Source organism: Balaenoptera borealis (assembly GCF_965194805.1).
Source record: "Balaenoptera borealis genome assembly, chromosome: 16".
Classification (NCBI taxonomy): Eukaryota; Metazoa; Chordata; class Mammalia; order Artiodactyla; family Balaenopteridae; genus Balaenoptera; species Balaenoptera borealis.
The window spans coordinates 85,087,124-85,093,123 of NC_138872.1; the positions used below are offsets into that span (position 1 = coordinate 85,087,124).

General features: G+C 60.1%; 1 protein-coding gene across 2 annotated transcripts in view; it reads right to left on the reverse strand.

Annotated features, from left to right (window-relative positions):
• Positions 1-2,201, reverse strand: part of SLC29A4 (solute carrier family 29 member 4) — a 27,299-nt gene extending 25,098 nt beyond the window's left edge. For both annotated transcript variants that reach the window (XM_082362966.1, XM_082362967.1), the window contains exon 1: positions 1,961-2,201. The gene's annotated coding sequence lies outside the window, so the exon portion shown is untranslated. The remainder of the gene's footprint in view (positions 1-1,960) is intronic.
• Between the last annotated feature and the right edge of the window lie 3,799 nt (positions 2,202-6,000).

Sequence of the window (6,000 nt, forward strand, 5' to 3'; positions counted from 1 at the left end):
GCCTGGGAAGCCAGGCGTGAACCCCTCTGGTCTCGGTGCTCTTCCTGTTGCCCCCAGCCCCGGGCCTCCTGCCACATCTGGAGCTGGGGGGCCGAACAAGACACAGGACAGAGCTTGGCCTGGGTTTGAATGACTGTGGCCTTAGGCAGGATCCTGCACTGGAGGCTTGGACACGCTGGGTCCCCAGCCACCCAGCGTCCTGGGTGGGGCCGGGAAAGGGGCCAGCGGCGGAGCGGCGGTCTACAACAACGGACACTCCTCCCTCCAGCCCTGGAGGATGTGCACCCCCGACCCCCTGGCCCGTGTTCCCCACAGAGACGCGGCGCCCCAAACCTGCGGGGCCTCCCCGCTGAGGTCTCCGCCCCGCCCAGAGGCCACGCCCCCCGGGAAGGCGGACGTGTTCCGCATCAAGGCAGGAGGCCGCCCAACTGCTCCCTCCCGCTCAGCGGTGAGGCGGGCAGCTGCCACCCGCACGGCCCCCCTCAGCCACTGTCCCCACGTGCTCCTCCAGGACGCCTCCCGGGAGGTGCTCTGGCTCCCCCTGCGGCGGCCCCATGACCCCTGATACGACCTTCCATGGTGGCAGGGCAGGGGGTGCCCCGAGGCTGCCCCCACCTCTCCTGGGCTGCAGGCCTCAACCCGCCCCTCCAGAACACCCCCTCCAACTCCACACCCGCAGCCCAGAGCCCCAGCTCTTCCCCCAATCCGCTCCTCCTCCTGCCGGGTCCCCCTTTAATGAAAATTTAAGGACAGACAGGTCAGGGATCTTCTCCTGACCCCAGCAGTCCTGAAGGCCCGGCTCATGCCCCCACTTTGCAGAAAGAGAAACTGAGGCACAGAGAGCCAGGTCCAGGGGTCCAGCTTCTATTGGGAGCCCTGCCAGGCCGACCACCTTTGGCTCCCCCCATTTCAGAGGCAACTGAGTGGACAAGCGTTCTAACTGTGCCCCCAGGGCATTGTGAAGACGCTGGGTGTCTGAACCCCAAGGCCAGCATGATCCCTCTCAGGGGCTGCACTCCAGCCGGAGGGCACAAGGAAGCCTGAATTCTATCTGGAAAGCCAGCCTGTTGGCTCTCCGCGAGCCTCAGGCTCCTCATGAGCCCCAAGCCCTGGCTGGCTGGACGCCCTTGGATGGCCCTGGCCCCCTGTGCCTGGGCCAGCTTATGAGCTCTGCTGCTCTTTCCCCAGCCAAGCTTTCTGGACTGGCCCAACTCCTCCCTGTTGGTTCTGCCCACAGGAAAGTGGGTTTCAAGACCCTTGGGCCACCCGCTTCCTGGAGCCCGGGGAGGGTGCATGAATGCACTGGCCACAGGCGCTGGCCACAGGAGCTGGCTGGTTCCTCGGGTGCCCGGCCCCAGGCCCTGGCCCCTGGCCTTGGTGCTGCAGTTCCCCCACCCGCAGGCTCTTTCTGCGAGACCAGCCCCATCGGCAACAAAGTTGGTTCCCAGGCCTGCGCTCCTAGGCGAAGGGCAGACTCCAGGACCACCCGGAGGTGACCGCTGGGCACAGGCCACTCCTCTTCCAGACCTTTCCCGAGAGCTGGGAGGGGACCGGCAGGAGGAAGGGGTGAGGGGGGGCGGAGGAGGTCCCAGGAGGGAACTTCGGATGGAAGGACGCTTAGGGTGTGCCCGGGGAGGAGGAGGCGCCTGGCCCCGAGCAGGGCCTGGAGCCGCCGGCCACTCTCCCCCTTCCCGGGTCTGGGTCCTGCGCTCCGTAGATGGGCTGGTGGGGGGCTGCTCCGGTCTAGATGCTGGATAGGGTGGGGGTGGGAGCCCGCTCATTCCGGGATGGGGGTGGGGGACTCGGGGTCCCCGGGGTCACGTGCCCCCATCCCTGGACTCGGCGGCCGGAGCCGGCGCGGAGCCGGACCACGCGCGCCTCAGACAAAGGCTCCGACAGGTCCCCGCGTCCCAGCCGTTCCCCCCCACCCCCGCCCGCCTCCCCCGCGGTGACCGCTTACCTCGGCCCGGTCGGGTCCTGGGGTCCTCCACGCTCCCAGCCCCGCCCGCGCCCAACGCCCCCGCGCCGGGACCCCTGGGCGCCCGCGCCCCACCCCGCTGCGCCCCGCTCCCTGCACCCCTCCTCGGGCCGAGCGCGGCCGGCGTCCTCCGCGGGTCCCGGGTCTGCCCGCCCCCGGGTCGGCGACCGCGTCCGGGGGGTGCAGCAGCAGCGGCAGCGGCGAGCACAGCGAGGGGCTCCCGCGCTCCGCCCCGGCCCGCCCCCCGCGCGGAGCCCCGCCCCTTTCTCCCCTCCTCCTTCCCCCCCCCTCCGTCTCCCGCCCGCTGCGCCCGCAGAGGCGGGGGAGGGGCGGAGGCTGAGGTCGGGGCCCCAAACGCCCCGGGGGACGTGGTGGCCCCGGCGACCCTGGGGTGACCTGTGGCTGATCTAGCCGCCATCCCCCATGCCCACCTCTCCGCCTGGGTGCCCAGGACTACTGCCCCCCTCCCCGCACCCCGCCCACCCCTACCAACCCTTGTCCCCTCGCAGGGGAGGCCTGCGGTGCTCGAAGGGTGGGTGGGACAGGTTACCCGGTGAGCTGATCCAAGTTTTGAAGGATGAGTAGGATTCCGCGGGCAGGAGAAACGTGTGGATTCCAAACAGGTCTAGGGGCTGCCGCAGCCCCCTGTGCCGCTCCTTCGCCTGGTCCCCACCCCTGCCCGCGGTCCCCCTGCTCGCCGCTTGGGATCAGACCCTGACGAGGTCGCTTGCTATCACTGAGCCTCAGTTTTCTCCCAGGAAGGTGGAATTATAACCCTCCCCAGGGCTGTTAGTCCCGGCGCGCACCTCTCTCCCAGCCTCCGATTGCTCATCTGTAACCTGACGCTAAGAGAAGAGACCTGTGCTGAGGCTCAGAAAACATGCCCTGGGAGGAGTCCACGACGCGGGGAGGGGGTGTTCCTTGCCCGGAAAGGGGTCCAGCCTCAAGCGGAGAACAGGAACCAGGTGGGAGGTAGATGAGCCTGCCCATGGGAAGCCCCCCAACCAGGGCTGAGCCCTCCAGGTGGGATCAACAGAGGTCCCTGCCAGGACTCGTGCCAAGCCCCTACCTGGATGCCCTCCCCTCACTTTCCACCAGACTAGCCCCTCTTCCTGCCTGGAGACCCACCCGTGGTGAGTGAGGGTGGGCCAGGGGGAAGTGGCCAGTTGTTCAAAGTAATTAATCTCAAAGTTAATGAGCCTGATGCTTCCCACGGCCCTAGAGCTTTGAAAGGGCCAGCGCAGGAAACCATGCGGAGCTGCCCTGGGTGTAAATAAAAATTATTCGATGCCTGTGAGACATTGTTCTGGATTCAGGGGACACATCAGGGTCCCTGCCCCCATGCGGTTTCGTAGGCAATAAACAGGTACAATCATTTGCGGAAGCATCAGATGGCAGACAGTGGTGGGACAGACAACGGCATGTGTCTATGGGAATGGGTGGGCATTATTGTTCAGTGGTCAGGGAAGGCCACTCTGAGAAGGTGATTCTGGACCTGAGAGACTAGCCCCTGGTGGGGAGGTTTGTGGGAAGGGGCTTCTAGGCAGAGGGACAGCCAGGGCAAAGTCCTGAGGCCAGAGAAAGCTCATTCTATTCGGGAACAGAAAGAAGGCTGGTGGATCTGGAACAGAGGAAGGGAGAAGCCATTCCAGGGAGAAGAAGCGGGCAGAGGGCTGGAGCCAGCCTGGGGGAGGGGGTCTTGTTGGAGCCCCTGGAGTGTTTTAGTCGGAGTAGGTTTTTAAACTTAGATTCCAGTTGGGAGTGCAGATTGGAACAACCCCTCTGGAAAGTAAGTTAGCCTTAAAAAAAAAAAAAAAAAAAAGCCTTTGATCCAGAAAATCTAGCCTAAGGAAATAATTCTAAATACAGAAAGGGCCTTATATACAAAAATGTTCATCATATTGTAATAGCCAAACATTGCAAATAGCCTGATTACCCAAGAAGAGATGATAAGGAATATTCATCACGGTGGGAGACAGATGACATGATTGTTATATTTGAAAAAAAACCAAGAAAACTAATGGAATAACATGTCACCACTAGGATGTACAGTTATGAAGGATTGATAATAATGTGGAAAACTGGCAGTGTGAAAGCAAGTGACACAGAAACAGGAAGAAATGGGAAGAAATACAAAAGATACTTTGCACTTTGTGCCCCCAAATTGGAAAAACCAGGTAAAAGGATTTTCTGGGAAAATAAAAATGAGCAGACAAGCTGCCATCAGACGAGAAATAAAATCTAAGTAGAACACATACTGGGGAGGAAATAGAGAATTTTGTTAAAGAACTACTTCGCCTCTGCTCCCAAACCCCAGGTGTGAGCAGTTCCACAGAATTACGGAATTCTACCCAACTTTTAAAGAACAGAGAGCCACGGTGCAACTTAATCATTCCAGAGCACAGGAAAAAAGAAAGAACATCCTAAACCTGATAAAGTTTTCTCTAAGAAAACAACAGACCGGTCTGGCCTGTGAATATCAGTATAAAACCCTAAATACAATATTAGCAAATAGTGATTGCTTCAGAGAAAGGAGATGGGGGGTGGGGGCGGGGGTCAGAGAAAGGACACATTTTTTACTGTAGCCTTTTGTACATTTTGAATTTTTTAATATTAAGTGGACAAGCCCGATACACAATTATGCATAGAAGGAAATGTAGCAAAATGTTAAACTGTGGTCGTCACTGGATGTGGGGACAGGAGAGGCATCGTTATCTTCTCTGTTTTTCTGCCTTTTCTATACAAAGCCCATCAGTTTGCTAAGTCGGCTGAGAAACTTTGGGGTTTAGATTAGGGTCAAGGTCTGGGAGGGTGATGGATTTCTCCCAGTGTCCAAAGGACCTTATAGCAAGGGCTGGTGATGTGATGGGGAGTTCAGGGCTGTGTCCTGGGGGCTTGGAGGGGCCTGGTGGCGGCAGGTGCGTTTGAGGTGGGCTCAGAACTGAGACGGGCAGGCCACCCCCACAGCCAGCTGTGTCAGGACCCTTCCTCAGGGCCAGTCCAGCCGTGAGCTCCGCAGGGCCACCTGAGATGTGAAAACCACACACGCTTACCGTCTATGCCACTGACCTTTGGTGCGTGTGTGTTACGCAGCATAGTCGTGGCTGTGATAACAGATACACTGGTTGATTGACTTGTCCTGTGCCCTGGTGTTGAATGTCGACTCCTTGCCCCCTGTACCATGCCGTGGGTCTCATGCACAAGGACCTCGCTTCACCCTCTAAGGGAGATAGCATGCCTTCATTTCCCCACGGGGACCCTCAGCCCTCCGGCAGCTCAGCAGCTGGTAAGAGCTCAGCCTTCCTGCTATGTGACCCTGGGCCACTCTCCACCCCTCTCTGAGTCTCACATGGAAAAGGGGCACTGAAAGGACTATTGTGAGGAGTAAAAGACATAACACACTTCCCAGGGGGGCTGACACTTGCTAAGTCCTCAGGAAACACTTTACAGACATCCTTCCATTGACTTCTCCCAGCTGCCCTGTGCTGGGAGACCGCTCCTGTCATCACCCATTTTACGTGTGAGCAAACTGAGGCCCAGAAGGGTCCCCAGCTGGCAGGTCAAAGCTGAGACTTGCGGCTCTGCATCCTGCGTATTTGCCGCTAGCCGTGGATTCCTCTGTTGGGGGGTGAGTGGCAGGCCCAGGAAATGGTTCTCTGGGGGGGGGGGTGCCAGGGTGGGTGCCAGCCTTGGGGCCAGCCCTGCTGTCACTCCGATGACAACCAAGCCTCACTGACAGCAGCAAGGACTCTGCTAATCGATGCCTGTTCCCCCGTCCCTGTTCGCAACCTGCCCTTGGAGAAAAGCCTCCTGCCAGGATGAAAAACGCAGCCAATGAAGGCCTCGTGGAATAAGCAGGTGACGGGCCATGGCAGGATTGAGGGACAGGCCTGCAGCTCCCCCTGTTCTGTCACCCGGGCTCACGAAGGCACCTGGGTTAGCGCAGGGAGGGGCTGGGGTGGGGTCTGCACCATGCGCAGAGTGACCAGGGGGCTGCCACCGCCAGGGACTAAGGCCCCTGC